General features: G+C 50.2%; 33 non-coding genes across 33 annotated transcripts; all 33 read right to left on the bottom strand.

Moving 5' to 3' along the window:
• Nucleotides 1–362: 362 nt before the first annotated feature.
• On the bottom strand, nucleotides 363–444 carry Trnas-uga. The gene has a single exon. It is a non-coding gene; the product is annotated as a tRNA-Ser (tRNA).
• Nucleotides 445–1135: 691 nt separating this feature from the next.
• Nucleotides 1136–1217, bottom strand: Trnas-cga. The gene has a single exon. It is a non-coding gene; the product is annotated as a tRNA-Ser (tRNA).
• Nucleotides 1218–1355: 138 nt separating this feature from the next.
• Nucleotides 1356–1428, bottom strand: Trnak-uuu. The gene has a single exon. It is a non-coding gene; the product is annotated as a tRNA-Lys (tRNA).
• A 528-nt stretch (nucleotides 1429–1956) lies between these two features.
• Trnaf-gaa lies at nucleotides 1957–2029 on the bottom strand. The gene has a single exon. It is a non-coding gene; the product is annotated as a tRNA-Phe (tRNA).
• A 558-nt stretch (nucleotides 2030–2587) lies between these two features.
• Trnas-uga lies at nucleotides 2588–2669 on the bottom strand. Its single transcript has one exon. It is a non-coding gene; the product is annotated as a tRNA-Ser (tRNA).
• A 691-nt stretch (nucleotides 2670–3360) lies between these two features.
• On the bottom strand, nucleotides 3361–3442 carry Trnas-cga. Its single transcript has one exon. It is a non-coding gene; the product is annotated as a tRNA-Ser (tRNA).
• A 138-nt stretch (nucleotides 3443–3580) lies between these two features.
• Nucleotides 3581–3653, bottom strand: Trnak-uuu. Its single transcript has one exon. It is a non-coding gene; the product is annotated as a tRNA-Lys (tRNA).
• Nucleotides 3654–4181: 528 nt separating this feature from the next.
• On the bottom strand, nucleotides 4182–4254 carry Trnaf-gaa. The gene has a single exon. It is a non-coding gene; the product is annotated as a tRNA-Phe (tRNA).
• Nucleotides 4255–4812: 558 nt separating this feature from the next.
• Trnas-uga lies at nucleotides 4813–4895 on the bottom strand. The gene has a single exon. It is a non-coding gene; the product is annotated as a tRNA-Ser (tRNA).
• Nucleotides 4896–5586: 691 nt separating this feature from the next.
• Nucleotides 5587–5668, bottom strand: Trnas-cga. Its single transcript has one exon. It is a non-coding gene; the product is annotated as a tRNA-Ser (tRNA).
• A 138-nt stretch (nucleotides 5669–5806) lies between these two features.
• Trnak-uuu lies at nucleotides 5807–5879 on the bottom strand. Its single transcript has one exon. It is a non-coding gene; the product is annotated as a tRNA-Lys (tRNA).
• A 528-nt stretch (nucleotides 5880–6407) lies between these two features.
• Nucleotides 6408–6480, bottom strand: Trnaf-gaa. Its single transcript has one exon. It is a non-coding gene; the product is annotated as a tRNA-Phe (tRNA).
• Nucleotides 6481–7038: 558 nt separating this feature from the next.
• Nucleotides 7039–7120, bottom strand: Trnas-uga. Its single transcript has one exon. It is a non-coding gene; the product is annotated as a tRNA-Ser (tRNA).
• A 691-nt stretch (nucleotides 7121–7811) lies between these two features.
• Nucleotides 7812–7893, bottom strand: Trnas-cga. Its single transcript has one exon. It is a non-coding gene; the product is annotated as a tRNA-Ser (tRNA).
• A 138-nt stretch (nucleotides 7894–8031) lies between these two features.
• On the bottom strand, nucleotides 8032–8104 carry Trnak-uuu. The gene has a single exon. It is a non-coding gene; the product is annotated as a tRNA-Lys (tRNA).
• A 528-nt stretch (nucleotides 8105–8632) lies between these two features.
• Nucleotides 8633–8705, bottom strand: Trnaf-gaa. The gene has a single exon. It is a non-coding gene; the product is annotated as a tRNA-Phe (tRNA).
• A 558-nt stretch (nucleotides 8706–9263) lies between these two features.
• Trnas-uga lies at nucleotides 9264–9346 on the bottom strand. The gene has a single exon. It is a non-coding gene; the product is annotated as a tRNA-Ser (tRNA).
• A 691-nt stretch (nucleotides 9347–10037) lies between these two features.
• Trnas-cga lies at nucleotides 10038–10119 on the bottom strand. The gene has a single exon. It is a non-coding gene; the product is annotated as a tRNA-Ser (tRNA).
• A 138-nt stretch (nucleotides 10120–10257) lies between these two features.
• Nucleotides 10258–10330, bottom strand: Trnak-uuu. The gene has a single exon. It is a non-coding gene; the product is annotated as a tRNA-Lys (tRNA).
• Nucleotides 10331–10858: 528 nt separating this feature from the next.
• Trnaf-gaa lies at nucleotides 10859–10931 on the bottom strand. The gene has a single exon. It is a non-coding gene; the product is annotated as a tRNA-Phe (tRNA).
• A 558-nt stretch (nucleotides 10932–11489) lies between these two features.
• On the bottom strand, nucleotides 11490–11571 carry Trnas-uga. The gene has a single exon. It is a non-coding gene; the product is annotated as a tRNA-Ser (tRNA).
• A 691-nt stretch (nucleotides 11572–12262) lies between these two features.
• Nucleotides 12263–12344, bottom strand: Trnas-cga. The gene has a single exon. It is a non-coding gene; the product is annotated as a tRNA-Ser (tRNA).
• A 138-nt stretch (nucleotides 12345–12482) lies between these two features.
• Nucleotides 12483–12555, bottom strand: Trnak-uuu. Its single transcript has one exon. It is a non-coding gene; the product is annotated as a tRNA-Lys (tRNA).
• Nucleotides 12556–13083: 528 nt separating this feature from the next.
• On the bottom strand, nucleotides 13084–13156 carry Trnaf-gaa. Its single transcript has one exon. It is a non-coding gene; the product is annotated as a tRNA-Phe (tRNA).
• A 558-nt stretch (nucleotides 13157–13714) lies between these two features.
• Trnas-uga lies at nucleotides 13715–13796 on the bottom strand. Its single transcript has one exon. It is a non-coding gene; the product is annotated as a tRNA-Ser (tRNA).
• A 691-nt stretch (nucleotides 13797–14487) lies between these two features.
• Trnas-cga lies at nucleotides 14488–14569 on the bottom strand. Its single transcript has one exon. It is a non-coding gene; the product is annotated as a tRNA-Ser (tRNA).
• A 138-nt stretch (nucleotides 14570–14707) lies between these two features.
• On the bottom strand, nucleotides 14708–14780 carry Trnak-uuu. Its single transcript has one exon. It is a non-coding gene; the product is annotated as a tRNA-Lys (tRNA).
• A 528-nt stretch (nucleotides 14781–15308) lies between these two features.
• On the bottom strand, nucleotides 15309–15381 carry Trnaf-gaa. Its single transcript has one exon. It is a non-coding gene; the product is annotated as a tRNA-Phe (tRNA).
• Nucleotides 15382–15939: 558 nt separating this feature from the next.
• Nucleotides 15940–16021, bottom strand: Trnas-uga. Its single transcript has one exon. It is a non-coding gene; the product is annotated as a tRNA-Ser (tRNA).
• Nucleotides 16022–16712: 691 nt separating this feature from the next.
• On the bottom strand, nucleotides 16713–16794 carry Trnas-cga. The gene has a single exon. It is a non-coding gene; the product is annotated as a tRNA-Ser (tRNA).
• A 138-nt stretch (nucleotides 16795–16932) lies between these two features.
• On the bottom strand, nucleotides 16933–17005 carry Trnak-uuu. The gene has a single exon. It is a non-coding gene; the product is annotated as a tRNA-Lys (tRNA).
• Nucleotides 17006–17533: 528 nt separating this feature from the next.
• Trnaf-gaa lies at nucleotides 17534–17606 on the bottom strand. The gene has a single exon. It is a non-coding gene; the product is annotated as a tRNA-Phe (tRNA).
• Nucleotides 17607–18164: 558 nt separating this feature from the next.
• Trnas-uga lies at nucleotides 18165–18246 on the bottom strand. Its single transcript has one exon. It is a non-coding gene; the product is annotated as a tRNA-Ser (tRNA).
• Nucleotides 18247–18336: the final 90 nt, after the last annotated feature.

Here is an 18336-nt window from a genome sequence, read left to right as displayed (position 1 = left end):
CTGACTTCACGTGACGCCGCGCTGACGCTAGAAAACCCGTGCTATATCGATGCCAGGGGCAACTCATGTGCAGAGAACGACACAAGAAGGAGTGAGCCTCTCCACCGTATGAGAGGCAGTTTCTAGCAGATACACACGGTAAAACATTCGATTTGCGTTAGCTCATAAATTGCTACACGTCATCGTCTGCAAGCTAAAATGGACTGTGAGACGAGGAGATGAGCTGCGGCTTCTGGACGCGACTGTAACGCTGCGCCCTGGATCAAATAGTACTGCACATTGCTGGTGACCCACGTGTTTAGTAGTGACGCAACTGCTAGGATGCAGCTGAAACGTCCATCTTTTGAGAGCGAGAAAATTTTCGCAGTCGGCAGGACTCGAACCTACGCTCCCAGAGGGAATCTGATTTCAAGTCAGACGCCTTAACCACTCGGCCACGACTGCCGGTGGCAGAAGCGACTCCCGACAAGTGAAACCGCCACCTTTACAAGCAATCTGATGGCAGAAAACGGCGTGGCCTCACTCTTTTCCGTAGGGTTTCCATTAGCCGTTACGAAAGTGTATTAATTTTCGCCCAGACAGGGACTTGAACCCAGGACCCTTTGTTTGAAAGCCTAACGCTCTACCGACTCAGCTATGCGGGCCCACGCACGAGCATTATCGTACAGCTGCGTGGTGTGCGAGTGATTCGCATGTTGTAATTACTGGCTTATGGCTCCAATGGCGACTTCACCGACTTCCCGCTGACGCACCGCTGACGCTAGTTTTCTGTCGTCTTAAAACGATGGGCATACCTCCAAGCAACTGCGAGATCTTATGAAAAGAAACGCTGCACCACTGCCTTTGCCGCGCTCGAATGATTGAATTGCGATTCTTAAAAAGAAATGAATGTTCGCTCTGTCCAACACTTTCGAGCACATCTGTGTACTCACGATCTCAGCGACGGCTTTCTGCAGTCCCAGCATCAGCGCGAGGTGAACCGATGGCCACAGTAAGCAGCGGTCGTCGCGAAACTCAGTATTCTTAAACGGAAACTTTCGTCTTGTTGAGAATGGCGTCACTGGTTTGCACCCGCATTCGCCCACGCATGTCACAGGTGTGCGAAAATTTTTGCTCCTCTTTACGCAAAATCGCACGCAGCCGGTAGGATTCGAACCTACGCTCCCAGAGGGAATCTGATTTCGAGTCAGACGCCTTAACCACTCGGCCACGACTGCCGGTAGCGCGGTGTTGTCCCGACACATGCAACTGCTACTGTTTAAAGCACTGTGGTGTCAGAAACAGGCGTAGCTGCATTATTTTCCGTAGCGTTTCCACCGCTACCAGACGAATCGCTACCAAAGTATTAAAATTTCCGCCCGGACAGGGACTTGAACCCTGGACCCTTAGGTTAAAAGCCTAATGCTCTACCGACTGAGCTATCCGGGCTCACGCGACGCTGTGAAACCTCCCACGATGCACAACTCACGTCCTTTACTGCTGTGCAATCGCTGCATGGGGCCGTTACTAATAAAACGTCGCCTAAATGCTGTCTGCAAACTTATCGCGATAAGCTCGTAACACACTACCGAAGACTGCTGACACACGATGCAACAACAAATTGCAGGAGTCGTTACGTCTCATACGTTGGAGCAGCGAATTTACATGTTTTGTCGACACTCACTGGGCAATTGGAAAATTCGCAAGCATTTCGAATGCAATGTTTCCCACGTTTTCGCTCATTTCACGGTTCCGTTGAAGACGTTCTTCACCACCTGACACAGAAAAAGGAACGCAGTCGGTAGGACTTTTTTGATTCTTTTGCTTCTAAGGGAGTCAGTTGTCTAGTGAGTTCCTCTTATGGCATGCACTAGACAACCAGAACACCTACAGGAGAGAGTCATTGTTGTTGTCAGCGGTAGCTGCATTATCACCAACGCAGAGCAATTCCATTGGCGTCGCATCAAAACGAGTACCTGCCGAAACCCGGGATCGAACCAGGGACCTTTAGATCTTCAGTCTAACGCTCTCCCAACTGAGCTATTTCGGCTGACGTTGAACGGTGCTGTTTGCATGTGTTCGTCAAACTCTGCCTCGTTGCCAATTTCACAGTCACCTTCGTCTGATAAGACACAGGGACGCTGAAAGGCGAGCAGCCGATGCAGTGAAGTCCCACACACATTTCTTCTGCTTCCATCATCGTAACAAGCAAACATGTCGACTCGATTCGTGTAATATTCACTTCGCTGACTTCACGTGACGCCGCGCTGACGCTAGAAAACCCGTGCTATATCGATGCCAGGGGCAACTCATGTGCAGAGAACGACACAAGAAGGAGTGAGCCTCTCCACCGTATGAGAGGCAGTTTCTAGCAGATACACACGGTAAAACATTCGATTTGCGTTAGCTCATAAATTGCTACACGTCATCGTCTGCAAGCTAAAATGGACTGTGAGACGAGGAGATGAGCTGCGGCTTCTGGACGCGACTGTAACGCTGCGCCCTGGATCAAATAGTACTGCACATTGCTGGTGACCCACGTGTTTAGTAGTGACGCAACTGCTAGGATGCAGCTGAAACGTCCATCTTTTGAGAGCGAGAAAATTTTCGCAGTCGGCAGGACTCGAACCTACGCTCCCAGAGGGAATCTGATTTCAAGTCAGACGCCTTAACCACTCGGCCACGACTGCCGGTGGCAGAAGCGACTCCCGACAAGTGAAACCGCCACCTTTACAAGCAATCTGATGGCAGAAAACGGCGTGGCCTCACTCTTTTCCGTAGGGTTTCCATTAGCCGTTACGAAAGTGTATTAATTTTCGCCCAGACAGGGACTTGAACCCAGGACCCTTTGTTTGAAAGCCTAACGCTCTACCGACTCAGCTATGCGGGCCCACGCACGAGCATTATCGTACAGCTGCGTGGTGTGCGAGTGATTCGCATGTTGTAATTACTGGCTTATGGCTCCAATGGCGACTTCACCGACTTCCCGCTGACGCACCGCTGACGCTAGTTTTCTGTCGTCTTAAAACGATGGGCATACCTCCAAGCAACTGCGAGATCTTATGAAAAGAAACGCTGCACCACTGCCTTTGCCGCGCTCGAATGATTGAATTGCGATTCTTAAAAAGAAATGAATGTTCGCTCTGTCCAACACTTTCGAGCACATCTGTGTACTCACGATCTCAGCGACGGCTTTCTGCAGTCCCAGCATCAGCGCGAGGTGAACCGATGGCCACAGTAAGCAGCGGTCGTCGCGAAACTCAGTATTCTTAAACGGAAACTTTCGTCTTGTTGAGAATGGCGTCACTGGTTTGCACCCGCATTCGCCCACGCATGTCACAGGTGTGCGAAAATTTTTGCTCCTCTTTACGCAAAATCGCACGCAGCCGGTAGGATTCGAACCTACGCTCCCAGAGGGAATCTGATTTCGAGTCAGACGCCTTAACCACTCGGCCACGACTGCCGGTAGCGCGGTGTTGTCCCGACACATGCAACTGCTACTGTTTAAAGCACTGTGGTGTCAGAAACAGGCGTAGCTGCATTATTTTCCGTAGCGTTTCCACCGCTACCAGACGAATCGCTACCAAAGTATTAAAATTTCCGCCCGGACAGGGACTTGAACCCTGGACCCTTAGGTTAAAAGCCTAATGCTCTACCGACTGAGCTATCCGGGCTCACGCGACGCTGTGAAACCTCCCACGATGCACAACTCACGTCCTTTACTGCTGTGCAATCGCTGCATGGGGCCGTTACTAATAAAACGTCGCCTAAATGCTGTCTGCAAACTTATCGCGATAAGCTCGTAACACACTACCGAAGACTGCTGACACACGATGCAACAACAAATTGCAGGAGTCGTTACGTCTCATACGTTGGAGCAGCGAATTTACATGTTTTGTCGACACTCACTGGGCAATTGGAAAATTCGCAAGCATTTCGAATGCAATGTTTCCCACGTTTTCGCTCATTTCACGGTTCCGTTGAAGACGTTCTTCACCACCTGACACAGAAAAAGGAACGCAGTCGGTAGGACTTTTTTGATTCTTTTGCTTCTAAGGGAGTCAGTTGTCTAGTGAGTTCCTCTTATGGCATGCACTAGACAACCAGAACACCTACAGGAGAGAGTCATTGTTGTTGTCAGCGGTAGTTGCATTATCACCAACGCAGAGCAATTCCATTGGCGTCGCATCAAAACGAGTACCTGCCGAAACCCGGGATCGAACCAGGGACCTTTAGATCTTCAGTCTAACGCTCTCCCAACTGAGCTATTTCGGCTGACGTTGAACGGTGCTGTTTGCATGTGTTCGTCAAACTCTGCCTCGTTGCCGATTTCACAGTCACCTTCGTCTGATAAGACACAGGGACGCTGAAAGGCGAGCAGCCGATGCAGTGAAGTCCCACACACATTTCTTCTGCTTCCATCATCGTAACAAGCAAACATGTCGACTCGATTCGTGTAATATTCACTTCGCTGACTTCACGTGACGCCGCGCTGACGCTAGAAAACCCGTGCTATATCGATGCCAGGGGCAACTCATGTGCAGAGAACGACACAAGAAGGAGTGAGCCTCTCCACCGTATGAGAGGCAGTTTCTAGCAGATACACACGGTAAAACATTCGACTTGCGTTAGCTCATAAATTGCTACACGTCATCGTCTGCAAGCTAAAATGGACTGTGAGACGAGGAGATGAGCTGCGGCTTCTGGACGCGACTGTAACGCTGCGCCCTGGATCAAATAGTACTGCACATTGCTGGTGACCCACGTGTTTAGTAGTGACGCAACTGCTAGGATGCAGCTGAAACGTCCATCTTTTGAGAGCGAGAAAATTTTCGCAGTCGGCAGGACTCGAACCTACGCTTCCCAGAGGGAATCTGATTTCAAGTCAGACGCCTTAACCACTCGGCCACGACTGCCGGTGGCAGAAGCGACTCCCGACAAGTGAAACCGCCACCTTTACAAGCAATCTGATGGCAGAAAACGGCGTGGCCTCACTCTTTTCCGTAGGGTTTCCATTAGCCGTTACGAAAGTGTATTAATTTTCGCCCAGACAGGGACTTGAACCCAGGACCCTTTGTTTGAAAGCCTAACGCTCTACCGACTCAGCTATGCGGGCCCACGCACGAGCATTATCGTACAGCTGCGTGGTGTGCGAGTGATTCGCATGTTGTAATTACTGGCTTATGGCTCCAATGGCGACTTCACCGACTTCCCGCTGACGCACCGCTGACGCTAGTTTTCTGTCGTCTTAAAACGATGGGCATACCTCCAAGCAACTGCGAGATCTTATGAAAAGAAACGCTGCACCACTGCCTTTGCCGCGCTCGAATGATTGAATTGCGATTCTTAAAAAGAAATGAATGTTCGCTCTGTCCAACACTTTCGAGCACATCTGTGTACTCACGATCTCAGCGACGGCTTTCTGCAGTCCCAGCATCAGCGCGAGGTGAACCGATGGCCACAGTAAGCAGCGGTCGTCGCGAAACTCAGTATTCTTAAACGGAAACTTTCGTCTTGTTGAGAATGGCGTCACTGGTTTGCACCCGCATTCGCCCACGCATGTCACAGGTGTGCGAAAATTTTTGCTCCTCTTTACGCAAAATCGCACGCAGCCGGTAGGATTCGAACCTACGCTCCCAGAGGGAATCTGATTTCGAGTCAGACGCCTTAACCACTCGGCCACGACTGCCGGTAGCGCGGTGTTGTCCCGACACATGCAACTGCTACTGTTTAAAGCACTGTGGTGTCAGAAACAGGCGTAGCTGCATTATTTTCCGTAGCGTTTCCACCGCTACCAGACGAATCGCTACCAAAGTATTAAAATTTCCGCCCGGACAGGGACTTGAACCCTGGACCCTTAGGTTAAAAGCCTAATGCTCTACCGACTGAGCTATCCGGGCTCACGCGACGCTGTGAAACCTCCCACGATGCACAACTCACGTCCTTTACTGCTGTGCAATCGCTGCATGGGGCCGTTACTAATAAAACGTCGCCTAAATGCTGTCTGCAAACTTATCGCGATAAGCTCGTAACACACTACCGAAGACTGCTGACACACGATGCAACAACAAATTGCAGGAGTCGTTACGTCTCATACGTTGGAGCAGCGAATTTACATGTTTTGTCGACACTCACTGGGCAATTGGAAAATTCGCAAGCATTTCGAATGCAATGTTTCCCACGTTTTCGCTCATTTCACGGTTCCGTTGAAGACGTTCTTCACCACCTGACACAGAAAAAGGAACGCAGTCGGTAGGACTTTTTTGATTCTTTTGCTTCTAAGGGAGTCAGTTGTCTAGTGAGTTCCTCTTATGGCATGCACTAGACAACCAGAACACCTACAGGAGAGAGTCATTGTTGTTGTCAGCGGTAGTTGCATTATCACCAACGCAGAGCAATTCCATTGGCGTCGCATCAAAACGAGTACCTGCCGAAACCCGGGATCGAACCAGGGACCTTTAGATCTTCAGTCTAACGCTCTCCCAACTGAGCTATTTCGGCTGACGTTGAACGGTGCTGTTTGCATGTGTTCGTCAAACTCTGCCTCGTTGCCAATTTCACAGTCACCTTCGTCTGATAAGACACAGGGACGCTGAAAGGCGAGCAGCCGATGCAGTGAAGTCCCACACACATTTCTTCTGCTTCCATCATCGTAACAAGCAAACATGTCGACTCGATTCGTGTAATATTCACTTCGCTGACTTCACGTGACGCCGCGCTGACGCTAGAAAACCCGTGCTATATCGATGCCAGGGGCAACTCATGTGCAGAGAACGACACAAGAAGGAGTGAGCCTCTCCACCGTATGAGAGGCAGTTTCTAGCAGATACACACGGTAAAACATTCGACTTGCGTTAGCTCATAAATTGCTACACGTCATCGTCTGCAAGCTAAAATGGACTGTGATACGAGGAGATGAGCTGCGGCTTCTGGACGCGACTGTAACGCTGCGCCCTGGATCAAATAGTACTGCACATTGCTGGTGACCCACGTGTTTAGTAGTGACGCAACTGCTAGGATGCAGCTGAAACGTCCATCTTTTGAGAGCGAGAAAATTTTCGCAGTCGGCAGGACTCGAACCTACGCTCCCAGAGGGAATCTGATTTCAAGTCAGACGCCTTAACCACTCGGCCACGACTGCCGGTGGCAGAAGCGACTCCCGACAAGTGAAACCGCCACCTTTACAAGCAATCTGATGGCAGAAAACGGCGTGGCCTCACTCTTTTCCGTAGGGTTTCCATTAGCCGTTACGAAAGTGTATTAATTTTCGCCCAGACAGGGACTTGAACCCAGGACCCTTTGTTTGAAAGCCTAACGCTCTACCGACTCAGCTATGCGGGCCCACGCACGAGCATTATCGTACAGCTGCGTGGTGTGCGAGTGATTCGCATGTTGTAATTACTGGCTTATGGCTCCAATGGCGACTTCACCGACTTCCCACTGACGCACCGCTGACGCTAGTTTTCTGTCGTCTTAAAACGATGGGCATACCTCCAAGCAACTGCGAGATCTTATGAAAAGAAACGCTGCACCACTGCCTTTGCCGCGCTCGAATGATTGAATTGCGATTCTTAAAAAGAAATGAATGTTCGCTCTGTCCAACACTTTCGAGCACATCTGTGTACTCACGATCTCAGCGACGGCTTTCTGCAGTCCCAGCATCAGCGCGAGGTGAACCGATGGCCACAGTAAGCAGCGGTCGTCGCGAAACTCAGTATTCTTAAACGGAAACTTTCGTCTTGTTGAGAATGGCGTCACTGGTTTGCACCCGCATTCGCCCACGCATGTCACAGGTGTGCGAAAATTTTTGCTCCTCTTTACGCAAAATCGCACGCAGCCGGTAGGATTCGAACCTACGCTCCCAGAGGGAATCTGATTTCGAGTCAGACGCCTTAACCACTCGGCCACGACTGCCGGTAGCGCGGTGTTGTCCCGACACATGCAACTGCTACTGTTTAAAGCACTGTGGTGTCAGAAACAGGCGTAGCTGCATTATTTTCCGTAGCGTTTCCACCGCTACCAGACGAATCGCTACCAAAGTATTAAAATTTCCGCCCGGACAGGGACTTGAACCCTGGACCCTTAGGTTAAAAGCCTAATGCTCTACCGACTGAGCTATCCGGGCTCACGCGACGCTGTGAAACCTCCCACGATGCACAACTCACGTCCTTTACTGCTGTGCAATCGCTGCATGGGGCCGTTACTAATAAAACGTCGCCTAAATGCTGTCTGCAAACTTATCGCGATAAGCTCGTAACACACTACCGAAGACTGCTGACACACGATGCAACAACAAATTGCAGGAGTCGTTACGTCTCATACGTTGGAGCAGCGAATTTACATGTTTTGTCGACACTCACTGGGCAATTGGAAAATTCGCAAGCATTTCGAATGCAATGTTTCCCACGTTTTCGCTCATTTCACGGTTCCGTTGAAGACGTTCTTCACCACCTGACACAGAAAAAGGAACGCAGTCGGTAGGACTTTTTTGATTCTTTTGCTTCTAAGGGAGTCAGTTGTCTAGTGAGTTCCTCTTATGGCATGCACTAGACAACCAGAACACCTACAGGAGAGAGTCATTGTTGTTGTCAGCGGTAGTTGCATTATCACCAACGCAGAGCAATTCCATTGGCGTCGCATCAAAACGAGTACCTGCCGAAACCCGGGATCGAACCAGGGACCTTTAGATCTTCAGTCTAACGCTCTCCCAACTGAGCTATTTCGGCTGACGTTGAACGGTGCTGTTTGCATGTGTTCGTCAAACTCTGCCTCGTTGCCAATTTCACAGTCACCTTCGTCTGATAAGACACAGGGACGCTGAAAGGCGAGCAGCCGATGCAGTGAAGTCCCACACACATTTCTTCTGCTTCCATCATCGTAACAAGCAAACATGTCGACTCGATTCGTGTAATATTCACTTCGCTGACTTCACGTGACGCCGCGCTGACGCTAGAAAACCCGTGCTATATCGATGCCAGGGGCAACTCATGTGCAGAGAACGACACAAGAAGGAGTGAGCCTCTCCACCGTATGAGAGGCAGTTTCTAGCAGATACACACGGTAAAACATTCGACTTGCGTTAGCTCATAAATTGCTACACGTCATCGTCTGCAAGCTAAAATGGACTGTGAGACGAGGAGATGAGCTGCGGCTTCTGGACGCGACTGTAACGCTGCGCCCTGGATCAAATAGTACTGCACATTGCTGGTGACCCACGTGTTTAGTAGTGACGCAACTGCTAGGATGCAGCTGAAACGTCCATCTTTTGAGAGCGAGAAAATTTTCGCAGTCGGCAGGACTCGAACCTACGCTTCCCAGAGGGAATCTGATTTCAAGTCAGACGCCTTAACCACTCGGCCACGACTGCCGGTGGCAGAAGCGACTCCCGACAAGTGAAACCGCCACCTTTACAAGCAATCTGATGGCAGAAAACGGCGTGGCCTCACTCTTTTCCGTAGGGTTTCCATTAGCCGTTACGAAAGTGTATTAATTTTCGCCCAGACAGGGACTTGAACCCAGGACCCTTTGTTTGAAAGCCTAACGCTCTACCGACTCAGCTATGCGGGCCCACGCACGAGCATTATCGTACAGCTGCGTGGTGTGCGAGTGATTCGCATGTTGTAATTACTGGCTTATGGCTCCAATGGCGACTTCACCGACTTCCCGCTGACGCACCGCTGACGCTAGTTTTCTGTCGTCTTAAAACGATGGGCATACCTCCAAGCAACTGCGAGATCTTATGAAAAGAAACGCTGCACCACTGCCTTTGCCGCGCTCGAATGATTGAATTGCGATTCTTAAAAAGAAATGAATGTTCGCTCTGTCCAACACTTTCGAGCACATCTGTGTACTCACGATCTCAGCGACGGCTTTCTGCAGTCCCAGCATCAGCGCGAGGTGAACCGATGGCCACAGTAAGCAGCGGTCGTCGCGAAACTCAGTATTCTTAAACGGAAACTTTCGTCTTGTTGAGAATGGCGTCACTGGTTTGCACCCGCATTCGCCCACGCATGTCACAGGTGTGCGAAAATTTTTGCTCCTCTTTACGCAAAATCGCACGCAGCCGGTAGGATTCGAACCTACGCTCCCAGAGGGAATCTGATTTCGAGTCAGACGCCTTAACCACTCGGCCACGACTGCCGGTAGCGCGGTGTTGTCCCGACACATGCAACTGCTACTGTTTAAAGCACTGTGGTGTCAGAAACAGGCGTAGCTGCATTATTTTCCGTAGCGTTTCCACCGCTACCAGACGAATCGCTACCAAAGTATTAAAATTTCCGCCCGGACAGGGACTTGAACCCTGGACCCTTAGGTTAAAAGCCTAATGCTCTACCGACTGAGCTATCCGGGCTCACGCGACGCTGTGAAACCTCCCACGATGCACAACTCACGTCCTTTACTGCTGTGCAATCGCTGCATGGGGCCGTTACTAATAAAACGTCGCCTAAATGCTGTCTGCAAACTTATCGCGATAAGCTCGTAACACACTACCGAAGACTGCTGACACACGATGCAACAACAAATTGCAGGAGTCGTTACGTCTCATACGTTGGAGCAGCGAATTTACATGTTTTGTCGACACTCACTGGGCAATTGGAAAATTCGCAAGCATTTCGAATGCAATGTTTCCCACGTTTTCGCTCATTTCACGGTTCCGTTGAAGACGTTCTTCACCACCTGACACAGAAAAAGGAACGCAGTCGGTAGGACTTTTTTGATTCTTTTGCTTCTAAGGGAGTCAGTTGTCTAGTGAGTTCCTCTTATGGCATGCACTAGACAACCAGAACACCTACAGGAGAGAGTCATTGTTGTTGTCAGCGGTAGTTGCATTATCACCAACGCAGAGCAATTCCATTGGCGTCGCATCAAAACGAGTACCTGCCGAAACCCGGGATCGAACCAGGGACCTTTAGATCTTCAGTCTAACGCTCTCCCAACTGAGCTATTTCGGCTGACGTTGAACGGTGCTGTTTGCATGTGTTCGTCAAACTCTGCCTCGTTGCCAATTTCACAGTCACCTTCGTCTGATAAGACACAGGGACGCTGAAAGGCGAGCAGCCGATGCAGTGAAGTCCCACACACATTTCTTCTGCTTCCATCATCGTAACAAGCAAACATGTCGACTCGATTCGTGTAATATTCACTTCGCTGACTTCACGTGACGCCGCGCTGACGCTAGAAAACCCGTGCTATATCGATGCCAGGGGCAACTCATGTGCAGAGAACGACACAAGAAGGAGTGAGCCTCTCCACCGTATGAGAGGCAGTTTCTAGCAGATACACACGGTAAAACATTCGACTTGCGTTAGCTCATAAATTGCTACACGTCATCGTCTGCAAGCTAAAATGGACTGTGAGACGAGGAGATGAGCTGCGGCTTCTGGACGCGACTGTAACGCTGCGCCCTGGATCAAATAGTACTGCACATTGCTGGTGACCCACGTGTTTAGTAGTGACGCAACTGCTAGGATGCAGCTGAAACGTCCATCTTTTGAGAGCGAGAAAATTTTCGCAGTCGGCAGGACTCGAACCTACGCTCCCAGAGGGAATCTGATTTCAAGTCAGACGCCTTAACCACTCGGCCACGACTGCCGGTGGCAGAAGCGACTCCTGACAAGTGAAACCGCCACCTTTACAAGCAATCTGATGGCAGAAAACGGCGTGGCCTCACTCTTTTCCGTAGGGTTTCCATTAGCCGTTACGAAAGTGTATTAATTTTCGCCCAGACAGGGACTTGAACCCAGGACCCTTTGTTTGAAAGCCTAACGCTCTACCGACTCAGCTATGCGGGCCCACGCACGAGCATTATCGTACAGCTGCGTGGTGTGCGAGTGATTCGCATGTTGTAATTACTGGCTTATGGCTCCAATGGCGACTTCACCGACTTCCCGCTGACGCACCGCTGACGCTAGTTTTCTGTCGTCTTAAAACGATGGGCATACCTCCAAGCAACTGCGAGATCTTATGAAAAGAAACGCTGCACCACTGCCTTTGCCGCGCTCGAATGATTGAATTGCGATTCTTAAAAAGAAATGAATGTTCGCTCTGTCCAACACTTTCGAGCACATCTGTGTACTCACGATCTCAGCGACGGCTTTCTGCAGTCCCAGCATCAGCGCGAGGTGAACCGATGGCCACAGTAAGCAGCGGTCGTCGCGAAACTCAGTATTCTTAAACGGAAACTTTCGTCTTGTTGAGAATGGCGTCACTGGTTTGCACCCGCATTCGCCCACGCATGTCACAGGTGTGCGAAAATTTTTGCTCCTCTTTACGCAAAATCGCACGCAGCCGGTAGGATTCGAACCTACGCTCCCAGAGGGAATCTGATTTCGAGTCAGACGCCTTAACCACTCGGCCACGACTGCCGGTAGCGCGGTGTTGTCCCGACACATGCAACTGCTACTGTTTAAAGCACTGTGGTGTCAGAAACAGGCGTAGCTGCATTATTTTCCGTAGCGTTTCCACCGCTACCAGACGAATCGCTACCAAAGTATTAAAATTTCCGCCCGGACAGGGACTTGAACCCTGGACCCTTAGGTTAAAAGCCTAATGCTCTACCGACTGAGCTATCCGGGCTCACGCGACGCTGTGAAACCTCCCACGATGCACAACTCACGTCCTTTACTGCTGTGCAATCGCTGCATGGGGCCGTTACTAATAAAACGTCGCCTAAATGCTGTCTGCAAACTTATCGCGATAAGCTCGTAACACACTACCGAAGACTGCTGACACACGATGCAACAACAAATTGCAGGAGTCGTTACGTCTCATACGTTGGAGCAGCGAATTTACATGTTTTGTCGACACTCACTGGGCAATTGGAAAATTCGCAAGCATTTCGAATGCAATGTTTCCCACGTTTTCGCTCATTTCACGGTTCCGTTGAAGACGTTCTTCACCACCTGACACAGAAAAAGGAACGCAGTCGGTAGGACTTTTTTGATTCTTTTGCTTCTAAGGGAGTCAGTTGTCTAGTGAGTTCCTCTTATGGCATGCACTAGACAACCAGAACACCTACAGGAGAGAGTCATTGTTGTTGTCAGCGGTAGTTGCATTATCACCAACGCAGAGCAATTCCATTGGCGTCGCATCAAAACGAGTACCTGCCGAAACCCGGGATCGAACCAGGGACCTTTAGATCTTCAGTCTAACGCTCTCCCAACTGAGCTATTTCGGCTGACGTTGAACGGTGCTGTTTGCATGTGTTCGTCAAACTCTGCCTCGTTGCCAATTTCACAGTCACCTTCGTCTGATAAGACACAGGGACGCTGAAAGGCGAGCAGCCGATGCAGTGAAGTCCCACACACATTTCTTCTGCTTCCATCATCGTAACAAGCAAACATGTCGACTCGATTCGTGTAATATTCACTTCGCTGACTTCACGTGACGCCGCGCTGACGCTAGAAAACCCGTGCTATATCGATGCCAGGGGCAACTCATGTGCAGAGAACGACACAAGAAGGAGTGAGCCTCTCCACCGTATGAGAGGCAGTTTCTAGCAGATACACACGGTAAAACATTCGACTTGCGTTAGCTCATAAATTGCTACACGTCATCGTCTGCAAGCTAAAATGGACTGTGAGACGAGGAGATGAGCTGCGGCTTCTGGACGCGACTGTAACGCTGCGCCCTGGATCAAATAGTACTGCACATTGCTGGTGACCCACGTGTTTAGTAGTGACGCAACTGCTAGGATGCAGCTGAAACGTCCATCTTTTGAGAGCGAGAAAATTTTCGCAGTCGGCAGGACTCGAACCTACGCTCCCAGAGGGAATCTGATTTCAAGTCAGACGCCTTAACCACTCGGCCACGACTGCCGGTGGCAGAAGCGACTCCCGACAAGTGAAACCGCCACCTTTACAAGCAATCTGATGGCAGAAAACGGCGTGGCCTCACTCTTTTCCGTAGGGTTTCCATTAGCCGTTACGAAAGTGTATTAATTTTCGCCCAGACAGGGACTTGAACCCAGGACCCTTTGTTTGAAAGCCTAACGCTCTACCGACTCAGCTATGCGGGCCCACGCACGAGCATTATCGTACAGCTGCGTGGTGTGCGAGTGATTCGCATGTTGTAATTACTGGCTTATGGCTCCAATGGCGACTTCACCGACTTCCCACTGACGCACCGCTGACGCTAGTTTTCTGTCGTCTTAAAACGATGGGCATACCTCCAAGCAACTGCGAGATCTTATGAAAAGAAACGCTGCACCACTGCCTTTGCCGCGCTCGAATGATTGAATTGCGATTCTTAAAAAGAAATGAATGTTCGCTCTGTCCAACACTTCCGAGCACATCTGTGTACTCACGATCTCAGCGACGGCTTTCTGCAGTCCCAGCATCAGCGCGAGGTGAACCGATGGCCACAGTAAGCAGCGGTCGTCGCGAAACTCAGTATTCTTAAACGGAAACTTTCGTCTTGTTGAGAATGGCGTCACTGGTTTGCACCCGCATTCGCCCACGCATGTCACAGGTGTGCGAAAATTTTTGCTCCTCTTTACGCAAAATCGCACGCAGCCGGTAGGATTCGAACCTACGCTCCCAGAGGGAATCTGATTTCGAGTCAGACGCCTTAACCACTCGGCCACGACTGCCGGTAGCGCGGTGTTGTCCCGACACATGCAACTGCTACTGTTTAAAGCACTGTGGTGTCAGAAACAGGCGTAGCTGCATTATTTTCCGTAGCGTTTCCACCGCTACCAGACGAATCGCTACCAAAGTATTAAAATTTCCGCCCGGACAGGGACTTGAACCCTGGACCCTTAGGTTAAAAGCCTAATGCTCTACCGACTGAGCTATCCGGGCTCACGCGACGCTGTGAAACCTCCCACGATGCACAACTCACGTCCTTTACTGCTGTGCAATCGCTGCATGGGGCCGTTACTAATAAAACGTCGCCTAAATGCTGTCTGCAAACTTATCGCGATAAGCTCGTAACACACTACCGAAGACTGCTGACACACGATGCAACAACAAATTGCAGGAGTCGTTACGTCTCATACGTTGGAGCAGCGAATTTACATGTTTTGTCGACACTCACTGGGCAATTGGAAAATTCGCAAGCATTTCGAATGCAATGTTTCCCACGTTTTCGCTCATTTCACGGTTCCGTTGAAGACGTTCTTCACCACCTGACACAGAAAAAGGAACGCAGTCGGTAGGACTTTTTTGATTCTTTTGCTTCTAAGGGAGTCAGTTGTCTAGTGAGTTCCTCTTATGGCATGCACTAGACAACCAGAACACCTACAGGAGAGAGTCATTGTTGTTGTCAGCGGTAGTTGCATTATCACCAACGCAGAGCAATTCCATTGGCGTCGCATCAAAACGAGTACCTGCCGAAACCCGGGATCGAACCAGGGACCTTTAGATCTTCAGTCTAACGCTCTCCCAACTGAGCTATTTCGGCTGACGTTGAACGGTGCTGTTTGCATGTGTTCGTCAAACTCTGCCTCGTTGCCAATTTCACAGTCACCTTCGTCTGATAAGACACAGGGACGCTGAAAGGCGAGCAGCCGATGCAGTGAAGTCCCACACACATTTCTTCTGCTTCCATCATCGTAACAAGCAAACATGTCGACTCGATTCGTGTAATATTCACTTCGCTGACTTCACGTGACGCCGCGCTGACGCTAGAAAACCCGTGCTATATCGATGCCAGGGGCAACTCATGTGCAGAGAACGACACAAGAAGGAGTGAGCCTCTCCACCGTATGAGAGGCAGTTTCTAGCAGATACACACGGTAAAACATTCGACTTGCGTTAGCTCATAAATTGCTACACGTCATCGTCTGCAAGCTAAAATGGACTGTGAGACGAGGAGATGAGCTGCGGCTTCTGGACGCGACTGTAACGCTGCGCCCTGGATCAAATAGTACTGCACATTGCTGGTGACCCACGTGTTTAGTAGTGACGCAACTGCTAGGATGCAGCTGAAACGTCCATCTTTTGAGAGCGAGAAAATTTTCGCAGTCGGCAGGACTCGAACCTACGCTCCCAGAGGGAATCTGATTTCAAGTCAGACGCCTTAACCACTCGGCCACGACTGCCGGTGGCAGAAGCGACTCCCGACAAGTGAAACCGCCACCTTTACAAGCAATCTGATGGCAGAAAACGGCGTGGCCTCACTCTTTTCCGTAGGGTTTCCATTAGCCGTTACGAAAGTGTATTAATTTTCGCCCAGACAGGGACTTGAACCCAGGACCCTTTGTTTGAAAGCCTAACGCTCTACCGACTCAGCTATGCGGGCCCACGCACGAGCATTATCGTACAGCTGCGTGGTGTGCGAGTGATTCGCATGTTGTAATTACTGGCTTATGGCTCCAATGGCGACTTCACCGACTTCCCACTGACGCACCGCTGACGCTAGTTTTCTGTCGTCTTAAAACGATGGGCATACCTCCAAGCAACTGCGAGATCTTATGAAAAGAAACGCTGCACCACTGCCTTTGCCGCGCTCGAATGATTGAATTGCGATTCTTAAAAAGAAATGAATGTTCGCTCTGTCCAACACTTCCGAGCACATCTGTGTACTCACGATCTCAGCGACGGCTTTCTGCAGTCCCAGCATCAGCGCGAGGTGAACCGATGGCCACAGTAAGCAGCGGTCGTCGCGAAACTCAGTATTCTTAAACGGAAACTTTCGTCTTGTTGAGAATGGCGTCACTGGTTTGCACCCGCATTCGCCCACGCATGTCACAGGTGTGCGAAAATTTTTGCTCCTCTTTACGCAAAATCGCACGCAGCCGGTAGGATTCGAACCTACGCTCCCAGAGGGAATCTGATTTCGAGTCAGACGCCTTAACCACTCGGCCACGACTGCCGGTAGCGCGGTGTTGTCCCGACACATGCAACTGCTACTGTTTAAAGCACTGTGGTGTCAGAAACAGGCGTAGCTGCATTATTTTCCGTAGCGTTTCCACCGCTACCAGACGAATCGCTACCAAAGTATTAAAATTTCCGCCCGGACAGGGACTTGAACCCTGGACCCTTAGGTTAAAAGCCTAATGCTCTACCGACTGAGCTATCCGGGCTCACGCGACGCTGTGAAACCTCCCACGATGCACAACTCACGTCCTTTACTGCTGTGCAATCGCTGCATGGGGCCGTTACTAATAAAACGTCGCCTAAATGCTGTCTGCAAACTTATCGCGATAAGCTCGTAACACACTACCGAAGACTGCTGACACACGATGCAACAACAAATTGCAGGAGTCGTTACGTCTCATACGTTGGAGCAGCGAATTTACATGTTTTGTCGACACTCACTGGGCAATTGGAAAATTCGCAAGCATTTCGAATGCAATGTTTCCCACGTTTTCGCTCATTTCACGGTTCCGTTGAAGACGTTCTTCACCACCTGACACAGAAAAAGGAACGCAGTCGGTAGGACTTTTTTGATTCTTTTGCTTCTAAGGGAGTCAGTTGTCTAGTGAGTTCCTCTTATGGCATGCACTAGACAACCAGAACACCTACAGGAGAGAGTCATTGTTGTTGTCAGCGGTAGTTGCATTATCACCAACGCAGAGCAATTCCATTGGCGTCGCATCAAAACGAGTACCTGCCGAAACCCGGGATCGAACCAGGGACCTTTAGATCTTCAGTCTAACGCTCTCCCAACTGAGCTATTTCGGCTGACGTTGAACGGTGCTGTTTGCATGTGTTCGTCAAACTCTGCCTCGTTGCCAATTTCACAGTCACCTTCGTCTGATAAGACACAGGGACGCTGAAAGGCGAGCAGCCGATGCAGTGAAGTCCCACACACATTTCTTCTGCTTCCATCATCGTAACAAGCAAACATGTCGACTCGATTCGTGTAATATTCACTTCGCTGACTTCACGTGACGCCGCGCTGACGCTAGAAAACCCGTGCTATATCGATGCCAGGGGCAACTCATGTGCAGAGAACGACACAAGAAGGAGTGAGCCTCTCCACCGTATGAGAGGCAGTTTCTAGCAGATACACACGGTAAAACATTCGACTTGCGTTAGCTCATAAATTGCTACACGTCATCGTCTGCAAGCTAAAATGGACTGTGAGACGAGGAGATGAGCTGCGGCTTCTGGACGCGACTGTAACGCTGCGCCCTGGATCAAATAGTACTGCACATTGCTGGTGACCCACGTGTTTAGTAGTGACGCAACTGCTAGGATGCAGCTGAAACGTCCATCTTTTGAGAGCGAGAAAATTTTCGCAGTCGGCAGGACTCGAACCTACGCTCCCAGAGGGAATCTGATTTCAAGTCAGACGCCTTAACCACTCGGCCACGACTGCCGGTGGCAGAAGCGACTCCCGACAAGTGAAACCGCCACCTTTACAAGCAATCTGATGGCAGAAAACGGCGTGGCCTCACTCTTTTCCGTA

The sequence above is a fragment of the Schistocerca americana genome, unplaced genomic scaffold (assembly GCF_021461395.2).
Source record: "Schistocerca americana isolate TAMUIC-IGC-003095 unplaced genomic scaffold, iqSchAmer2.1 HiC_scaffold_363, whole genome shotgun sequence".
In the NCBI taxonomy this organism is placed as follows: Eukaryota; Metazoa; Arthropoda; class Insecta; order Orthoptera; family Acrididae; genus Schistocerca; species Schistocerca americana.
This window is presented reverse-complemented; position numbering and strand designations above follow the sequence as displayed.